Raw genomic sequence first — 9,792 nt, 5'->3', positions numbered from 1 at the left:
TATATTATTATCATCATAATTTTCAAAATTATTTTATTATTATTATTGTTGTTGTTGTTGTTGTTGTTGTTATCATTATTATTATTATTATCATTATCATCATTATTATTATTTTAGATATGGAGAATGGACTCTTAAAATATCAAAGAATAGGCTACAGAACAACAGTTCACAATCATCATCGATAAAGGTCTTCTGATGCGACGGAAAGTATATTCAGGTAACAAAAAATTTACTACGATTTTTCTTTTTATTTCTATAATATCGAATCCGAAAAAGAGGAAATGAGAAGAAAACAACAACAACAACAACAAAAGCAACAACAAAAGCAACAAATAACTGAATATTTACGAGGAATAGGCTTGGCGTGACGAGATGAGCAACCCCCCCCCCCCCTGTATCCCATCCCCCCCCCCCCCCTTCGTGACCATCCGCCAGGCTAACCCTTTCCTCACCTTCTTTCACCAAAGTTGCTTGATATAATACGACGCGGTAATTGCTCGGTCAGCATATTTCCCTGACTTTTAATGTCGTAAAACTGTTTCGCAAGAGTTTATGGCGGAATTTGCACCATCTGCTCTCCTCTCCGCCGGGCTTCGTTCACATACCCTGGACAGGCCTAGGAGGAGATGTGAAATACGGTATGGAATGGAGGAAATGAACGCGCATTTTACGATTTCGGCGAAAAATTATTGTTGATGATAATTTGTGATTATTTATCCGATAAGCATGCATTTGTAGATATGGACTGATTCAGTTAGGTGAGGTTAGGTAATGAATGTGTGTATCTATTGGCAGATTTGTTCTGTCATTAGGCATGATCAAAGTCACACAAAACTTTCCAATCTGTTTTTGTTGTATATATGTATGTGTACATACACAAAACAGACACACACATACATATATATGTACACACACACACACACACACACACACACACATATATGTGTGTGCATGTTGAGAAACGATATTCACATAGTATTTCATTTATTCACGTATCACCCTACTATTACACTCGATATTCGTTCATAATTTACAGATAACACGGATACATATCTTATTACATAATACGAAATGAAATAGTTGCACAGTTTTACTCTCATTTTCTGTATTATACTTCCCTCTCCTGTCTTTGTCTGAAATGACCTGTGGATGAAAGGACAGCATTTTCAAGGGTCGTAGACACAGAATACACTCATAGTCTATTCCATGGTGGAATGCATTAACCCTGTTTTGCATTTTGCCTGTATTTAATTGGGAAATCTATCTGTACGTAATTTGGGGGCCATGAGTGTGAATGTGGACTTGCTTTGTTGTGCATGGCTAGCTTCACCCTTTCGTGTATTAACTGCCTTTGAAACTGTGAATGATTCCCTTGTAAACTGGTTGAGACGATTTTCGAAAAAAAGGGCACACGGCAGGAGTTCAAAACTCAAAGAAATTGGGGTTTGGATATATAACAATGATAAGTCTAGTCTAGGATCTTAAACAGTTTTTTCGGGATAACCTGTAGAAGTGGTTTACCATATCAGAGCCGAAGTACACTGTCAACAATCTTTTCGTTTTTTACAGTTTCATTCCCACTCAATTGCCTTCCCGAATGTAGAAAATGTGTAAACGAAAATCGTGTATTTGACACGTAAGAATTATATCTTCAACAGAAATACGGGGATTGGGAGAATATGTGATTGAAATACACATCTTCCGCTGTGAAGATATTCATTCTCATCCATAACCTTTTCTGCATTTGTCATCATGCTTATTTTCCCCAAGGTCGAAGGCTAAGGGTCAGAGGTGGCTCTTGCACTGACAAAACTCTATTTGCAAAATGATGAAACGATCTCGTAATGTATTAACTTGTTCTGGTGAAATGTGGCGACTGTGTTCCCCTGGCAGAAGTTAAAAGTTAAGTATGTTTATTTACCACCCTGGCTATCTGCTCAGGCGTTGGCAATCATGATTACAGTTTTACATATATCTGAAACAGTAAAGTATTCTGTGACTACTGTAACTGTACGTGGTAAAATAATAATATATATATACATCTTACAAAAAGAATATTACGTTGATGTGCCTTTGCCACTGTGTTTACATGACACTGTTTTTTGTTTACGGCAGTTTTTCATAATAAATTTAGGATAAAGTACGAGTATATCTTCCAGTGTATCAGATGAAGTGAAATATTTACATCTGAAAGGCTGTATCACATGAGATTCCAAGATATAGTGTTCAAGCGTTCGCTTGTTTATTTCGTTACGCAGTCCACATCTAGATTCATCTGGATCGTGCAGTTGCCAGTACATTCATCAGTAACCTAAACGTATTCCGGCAATAACCACGTCACATTGTCTGGTTTGACCTAGGTGCCACCCATAGGAAGGTTTATTATCTCTATAGTGCCTTATGGTACAGCTTTCAGGCCTTTGGGTGTTCGTCAGATCTACTAGTTCTTCCTTATGAGAACTTTTCAATATATGTGCAACCCTAGCAAGAGGCATCCCAAGATCTATGTGTATCTTTGCTGCAGGCTTCCCTTGCCAATTTGTCTCCGTGGTCATGCTTAAGTATGCCAACGCTCTATTGCATAAGTTACGTTACGCTTTACGAATTTAGTGTCCGAAGAGCACCCTGAGAGTCACAGAAAACTACTCCAGAGCCCCGAGACATTAAGAATTCCGTTGCAAGGAGTATACCTGTCAGCTCCGTTTGTGGACCAACTTTGCACTCTCATATTAACTTGATGTAGTAAGCCATTTTTGTAAACAGTACAAGCACAACCAGCTTTGTATCCAGACTGTACGGATCCGTCAGCATAACTCTTGTATACATTATCGCTTATATATTCCGTGAGTTCCTTTACCATTGCTAACACATTTTTTTTTAACACGCAGTTATGTACACTGATTTTTGCGGTACACATGTAAGGTGCACGATCATGTATCCATGAAATAGATCGACCTTTTGGTATTTTACCAAAGGCGTGGTTACACTGCTCATCGATTCATCAAATCCAATCATTTTGAGTGGGATTTGCCCATCGATGGGTTTATTCCACTGTTTTTTTGTCCACTCGTCCGAAGCGATGGGCACCCCATCGTCTGTCGATGGACCAGTGGAAAAATCATATTCGTTGAGAGTCTATAGTATACCTGGTATTAGTCTAATTATATATTTTATGCAGTATTATTATTATATATATAAGTAATCTATAATTAATAATCATAATTGTAAATTATCATAGATATACTTATATGAATTATTATTTTAAAAAATCAAACAAAAACAATGCAATATATCTTGTATCCTCATTTGACCGACGAACATAAATAACCGCGCACCTTTTTCGAAGAGGAAGAACGTCTTTTCGTCATAAGAATGTGGAATTCTGAGGCAATCACCTCTCTTCTAGAGAAAGTGAGTCAAGATGTCCTTTGGAATATAAAGCATCCATATTATCTTTTCGTAGTTCTTTTCGTAGTTTAACCAAAACGAATGGGTGGATGGGCTCCAACCCACTGATAATCATTGGATTCCAACGAAATCTATGGGCAGTCTAACCGTAGCTTAACTGGGACATTGAGCTTTGTACTGGACATTGACTGAAACGTGGGTGTCACATACCGAAGAGTTGTGCTGGTTACAATGGGGTTTGGCCATGACGGTATAATATATAGCATTTGGCTTTTAACCTTTTTTGGTTGTGACTCAAAAACGGTCCAGATTGACCATGGCGACCCATATACGTTCATAAACACTCTTTTATTTAAACTGTCTTTGTCTCTATGATTTGCTTAGGCTGAGATGTTAATGACTTAGGTATTCTATACACAGGATTAATGATTTGATACATTATGAATTGGTATATTGGTGAAAGAATTGTGCACATCCCAACCTTGGGTCGCGACCCAGGGGTAAAGAACTCCTGCTCTATTGTATAATACTGTAACCATAATACATACATACTTATATGTATAGACACAATATGAACACACACACACACTAACACACACACACACAAAACACACACGCACACACATACACATACACACACACGGATATATAAATATATATATATATGCATATATATACGTATATATATGTATGTATATATAAATACATATATATATATATATATATATATATATACACACATACATACATACATACACACACACACACACACGGATATATAAATATATATACATGTATATATATATATATATATATATATATATATATATATATATATATATATATTAGATTGTTTCAGACAAGACAAGCTTCCGAAAGGGTCCGACAAAGCGTGAATCCTTCACGCATCTTATCCTCGATCGTGACTGGAGCCTACCTGTGCTGTCCTTGGAGGCGAGGGTCGGTTGGCAAAGAGGCTTCGGGGCTTTGCAAGCTTTCGGATATTACGTCACTGCCATGCCCTTGACTACTGGAAATAAGGGCCTCAGGGAAATCATCCACGATCCTAAAAAGACTAGCCAATCCATGCCAATCTCTGTAGCATCTGCAGCGTAATGAGACTCGACTTGTAACAGTATCTCACTAAAACGTCGACTCTTTTTCTCCTTATCTTCAAGCCTCGAGGATGTCTGAACGCTGAATGGTTAATGGTTAGTAGTTAAGACACACTAATGTACTAGATTAACATCAACACTGAAGCTATATTTAAGTTTATATGATATTATTGGGTGAAAATAAGTGACATTTTCGAGCTATGTTGATTAGTGTTATAATTGTTATCATTCTTGTTATTATGATCATTTTATATTATCACTATTATTGTTGTCATTATTATTTTTCTCATTATCATTATTGTTATTGTTGTTGTTGTTGTTGTTGTTATTAGTGTTATTGTTGTTGTTGTTGCTGTTGTTATTATTGTTATTGTTGTTGTTATTATCATTATTATTGTTATTATTACTATTATTATTATTATTATTATTATTATTATCATATTATCTTCATTATTATTATAATTAGTATTATTATTACTTTTGTTATCATTATTATCTTTATCATTATTATTATCATCATCATCAATACTATTGTTATCACTATTATTATTATTACTATCATTATTATCATCATTATTATCATTACCGGTATCATTATCATCATTATTATCATCATCATTATCATCACCATCGCTATCATCTGCAGCGGCAACTTCCCTCCACGACCGCTGCCTCACGTACGACCCTGTGCATGCCTAGGGTCGTGTGGCGGTCGCCCCTCGCAGAGCCTTCCCCGGGAGCCGATCGCACGCCCTCTGCCCTGCGTCGGCTGAAAGGCAGTCACCTTTTAGCGCTGCACTCCGGGGATCTACGTCTACGGCAGAGGGACGGAGGGAGGGAGGGACGGAGGGAGGGAGGGACGGAGGGAGGGAGGGACGGAGGGAGGGAGGGAGGAAGAGAGGGGGAGGGAGAGGGAGGGGAGGGGGAGAGAGAGAGAGGGGGGGATGGAAGGGATGGAGGGAGAGAGAGAGGGAAGGAGAGAGAGTGATAGAGAGAGAGAACAGCGCCATATCTAAAACACTCACGCCACGGAGAAATTTCACGAAAAATCCGAAGTCACGGGCCTCGGGGAGCCTCTGCACCTAGGCAACCGCAGGCGGTACGGGGTTGCGGCCACAATGAAGATTATAACGACCGCAGGATCGCGGCGCCTGACCCATGGCACGCCGCGCCCACACACCACTTGGCATGACCTTCCGAGGGCAAAGGGGGGGGGGGGGGCATGGGGGGAGGGGGGGAATTCGGTGCAGGCGAGGCAGGGGCGCGGATACGTGACAAGGAATGAATTATGTTTTGAGAATTCGTGCTAATAATGGTTTCTTGTTTGTTTGTTTGTTTTAATACAGTTTTCGTGTGCGAGTGACTATCCTTTGTCCTGCGTGTCTTGAGAATTCGTGCAAATATCGATTTTTGTTTTTTGTTTGTTTCCTGCAGTTTAGTTCGCTCCACAGGTCTTGAGAATTCGTGCAAATACCTTTTTTTTGTTTGCTAGTTTGTTTGTTTGTTTCGTGCAGTTTAGTTCTGCAAGTGATCACCCTTCGCTCTACAGGTCTTGAGAATTCGGGCAAATATTTTGTTTTTGTTTTTGTTTATTTGGTATGTGTCTTACAGTTTTGTTCTGCGAGTGGTTATTCGTACAAATATTTTATTGCTGTCGTTGTTTCCTACAATTTTCGTCTTTACGTGTTTCCTATATTTTTTTTTGTCTGCGAGTGGCCAGATCCTGAGAATTAGTGCAAATACTAACGAGCGAGTGACCGACCACCCTCCGCCCTACAGGTCAGCCCCACGCCCACCTGGACGGGAAACCAGAATACATTGTTGTGCTCGGTAGGCCTACTCACCTCCTTAATTTCCGTTTCCCATTAAACCGCGGCCCGCTTCCCTGATTAATTAATCTTGTTTCAATATTGCTTACTGAATTACCCAACGTCGTCACAGTTCGTTGATCCAATCGGTGATATTGACACAAAAGCCGTGAATTTGTTTTTATAACGGGATTCAGGACGAAAGGATACGAGGCGGCAGGTTATAGTGCGACTGAAGCAAGGCGGGACAGTAATATTATCAATATATTGCGCTAATACAGTATCTACATCATAAAATGCGTTTTGTTTTGTGAAATCGTGTCCTCGATTGATGTATACCTCCAGTGTGATGTCATTATTCAGCGTGGTGTCATTATTATAACGAGTTGGTCGATTACAAGATGATATGCTGATAGAAAGACCGGTTTTAGAGGCATTTAATAACACAGTGTTAATGTGACGTGTTGCGAGGAACAGGTGGATAGCAAATTAATGTTGATGTTGATGTTGCACTCTATGATCATTTCCAACGAAGAGGATATATGAGACGATCATTAAAAGTCAGCTAATAGCGGAAAATTAATGAGATCAAATAATTATGCTACAAATTGGCAATTACATATAGTTCTTTGATACACGCATTGGTTTTATGCAGTTTTATACGCGTTTTGAACATATGCTGTGGTGTGTACGTGATATACACCTTAGCAGGTTATGGCTGTGTACGTGACTTGTCTCTCTGTCTCGAAATTACGTAAATATTAGTCATACAGATAAAGAGATCTTGATATCTGTATACTACGCATTGGTATAATCAATATTAGTATAATGTATAATATATGTAATTAATATTGATGTAAAATAAGAAAAAATAAGTAAATATAATGCCTAAACATAGAAAAGATTATAACTCTAGCCTCTTTACGAAAACAAAAGTCAAACGCGCGGTAACAAGGGAAAGTGAGAGTGAGGGGGGAGGGGGAAGGAGGGAGAGAGAGAGAGAGAGAGAGAGAGAGAGAGAGAGAGAAAGAAAGAAAGAAAGAAAGAAAGAAAGACAAAGACAAAGTCAAAGTCAAAGACACAGAGACTAACAAAGACAGAGAAAGAGAAAGAAAGAAAAAAACAAGAAAAAGAAAAGAAAAATTAAGAAAATTAAGACGAGACGGGGCAGCTAACCTATGTCGACGCTTGGGACAAACTAATGTCTTCCGGGAAAAACGCTGTCCCTTTTGGCCTCACAGGAAGCCTTCTTCAGGGGGAAAAAAAATAAAATAAAAAATAAGGTCGTGGATATTTCTCGAAAGTTTCGTCGGGGCGGAAGATCACGGAGGGAGATGCAAATAATGGAATAGCCGAAGGGGAAAAAAATAAATAGCTAAGGGAGAAAGAAATATCAAATAGCCTGGGAAAAAATACGAATGAACTAGCCAAAGTGGAAAAATAAATAGCTAAGGTGAAAAAAATATAAATATTTAAGGGAAAAAATGATGATCAGATAGAGAAGGGGAAAAAAATAATCAAATAAAAAAGGCAAAAAATTATCAACTAGCAAAAAAATATTAACTAGCCAAGGTGAAAATTATTAAACATCCAAGGGAAAAAAAAATCCAATAGCCAAGTATAAAATATGATTAAATAGCCAAGGAGAAGGAAAAAATCAAATAACCAAATTAATAATAATCAAATAGTCAAGAAAAAAAAAAGAAAAATAATAATCAAACAGCCAAGAAAAGAAAGGAAAAGAGTTGTCGTCACTTGCCTGTCCTTGTAAATATATATATATATATATATATATATATATATTCAATTTGTTTCGTTGCTTTAAAAGACAAAATACGAGTAAATAAGGGTAATCTTTATCTTTTAGTTTTTAAAGATGAACTGATTCAAATTAATCCACAATTACTCTTGTCTTGTCCCTTGTTAATTTTTATTCCAATTTGTTCCGTGGCTTTGAGAGATAAATACAAGTAAAAAAATGTAATATATCGTGTCATTTAAATCGTGTTAGTCTTTTTATCACTTACATTTTTAAAGATTAATTGATCCAAATTGGTCTACAATCATTCTTAGCCCAAAATAGCTGTCGATATTTTCAGAAAATTCAGTAATTCAGTTCACATTAAAATAAAAATTCCTTTCTCTTTCAAAGTAATGCATCAGTACTTTAGAAGGAACCTCCTTTAAAAGACGTCTACAAGGTAGTAGAGAGAGAGGGAAGAGAGAGAGAGAGAGAGAGAGAGAGAGAGAGAGAGAGAGAGAGAGAGAGAGAGAGAGAGAGAGAGAGAGAGAGAGAGAGAGAGAAGAGAAAGCGAGATATATATATATATAAGATATATATATATATATATATATATATATATATATATATAGAGAGAGAGAGAGAGAGAGAGAAGGAGAGAGAGAGAGAGAGAGCTGTACGGTGTGTAAATAAGAAGTAAGAGAGAGTAAAAAAAAACAAGAAGAAAGAAAGGGAGAGAAAGAGAGAGTGAGAGACCGCCTCCTTCCAGCCGGAAAGAGAATGTTACCACTGTCCGGGCATGTCCATTTCTCACATGACCCGCCACACTTACCACAAGGGACCGGAAGGGAAAACGATAATAGACCGGTCAAGTTTAACCCACTCGGGAGGTCGAACTGCCTCCGTGTGGGCGCGGGATTACAGGTGTAGGCCTGGCTAATTGCTGCACTAAATGAAAACATCCACCCACGCCACGCCCATCCACTTCCTTGAGTTATCCGTCTTTATTATATGCGTTACGACTCTTCCTGAGAATTCGGGTAAAAAAGGGGGGAAGGAAGGGGGGAGGGGGGGCAGTGACGCCTCTTTGCTTTCTCTCTTCCTCTCTCCCTCTCTCTCTTTCTATCTATCTGTCTCTCTGTCTCTATCTGTCTGTCTTGCTCTATCTATCTATCTATCTATCTCTCTGTCTCTATCTGTCTTGCTCTCTCTCTGTCTATCTATCTGTCTATCTCTGTCTATCTGTCTTGCTCTCTCTCTCTGTCTATCTCTATCTATCTATCTCGCTCATTATTACATGCGTTACAACTCTTCCTGAGAATTCGGGTAAAAAATGGGGGAAGGAAGGAGGAAAGCGCAGAGGCAGTGTCGTCCCTCTTTGCTCTCTCTCTTTCTCTTCTTCACTTTCTTCCCTCCCTCTCCTTCGCACCCTTCCTCCCTCCCTCCCTCCAATTCCCTCCCCTTCCTCCCTCCCTCCCTCCCTCCCCCACTTCCCTCCCTCTCCCTCTCTCTCCCTCGTTCCCTCAGCGATAATTAGCCGTTCCTTCCGATGGTCGTTTTAAAGGCCCTTCGTCCTGCGGTGACGGAGGCGAGTCCTCGATGCTAAATTGCTTGTTATGGCCAGTCTGTGTCGTTGGGGCTGGCCGAGTGCGGGAAGGGTAGGTGTTTATGGCTGTTGGTGGCCAGCGAGGGGCGGGGTAGGTAGGCCTACGTGTGG

The sequence above is a fragment of the Penaeus chinensis genome, chromosome 19, assembly GCF_019202785.1.
Source record: "Penaeus chinensis breed Huanghai No. 1 chromosome 19, ASM1920278v2, whole genome shotgun sequence".
Classification (NCBI taxonomy): domain Eukaryota; kingdom Metazoa; phylum Arthropoda; class Malacostraca; order Decapoda; family Penaeidae; genus Penaeus; species Penaeus chinensis.
Note: the sequence above shows the minus strand (reverse complement) of the source record.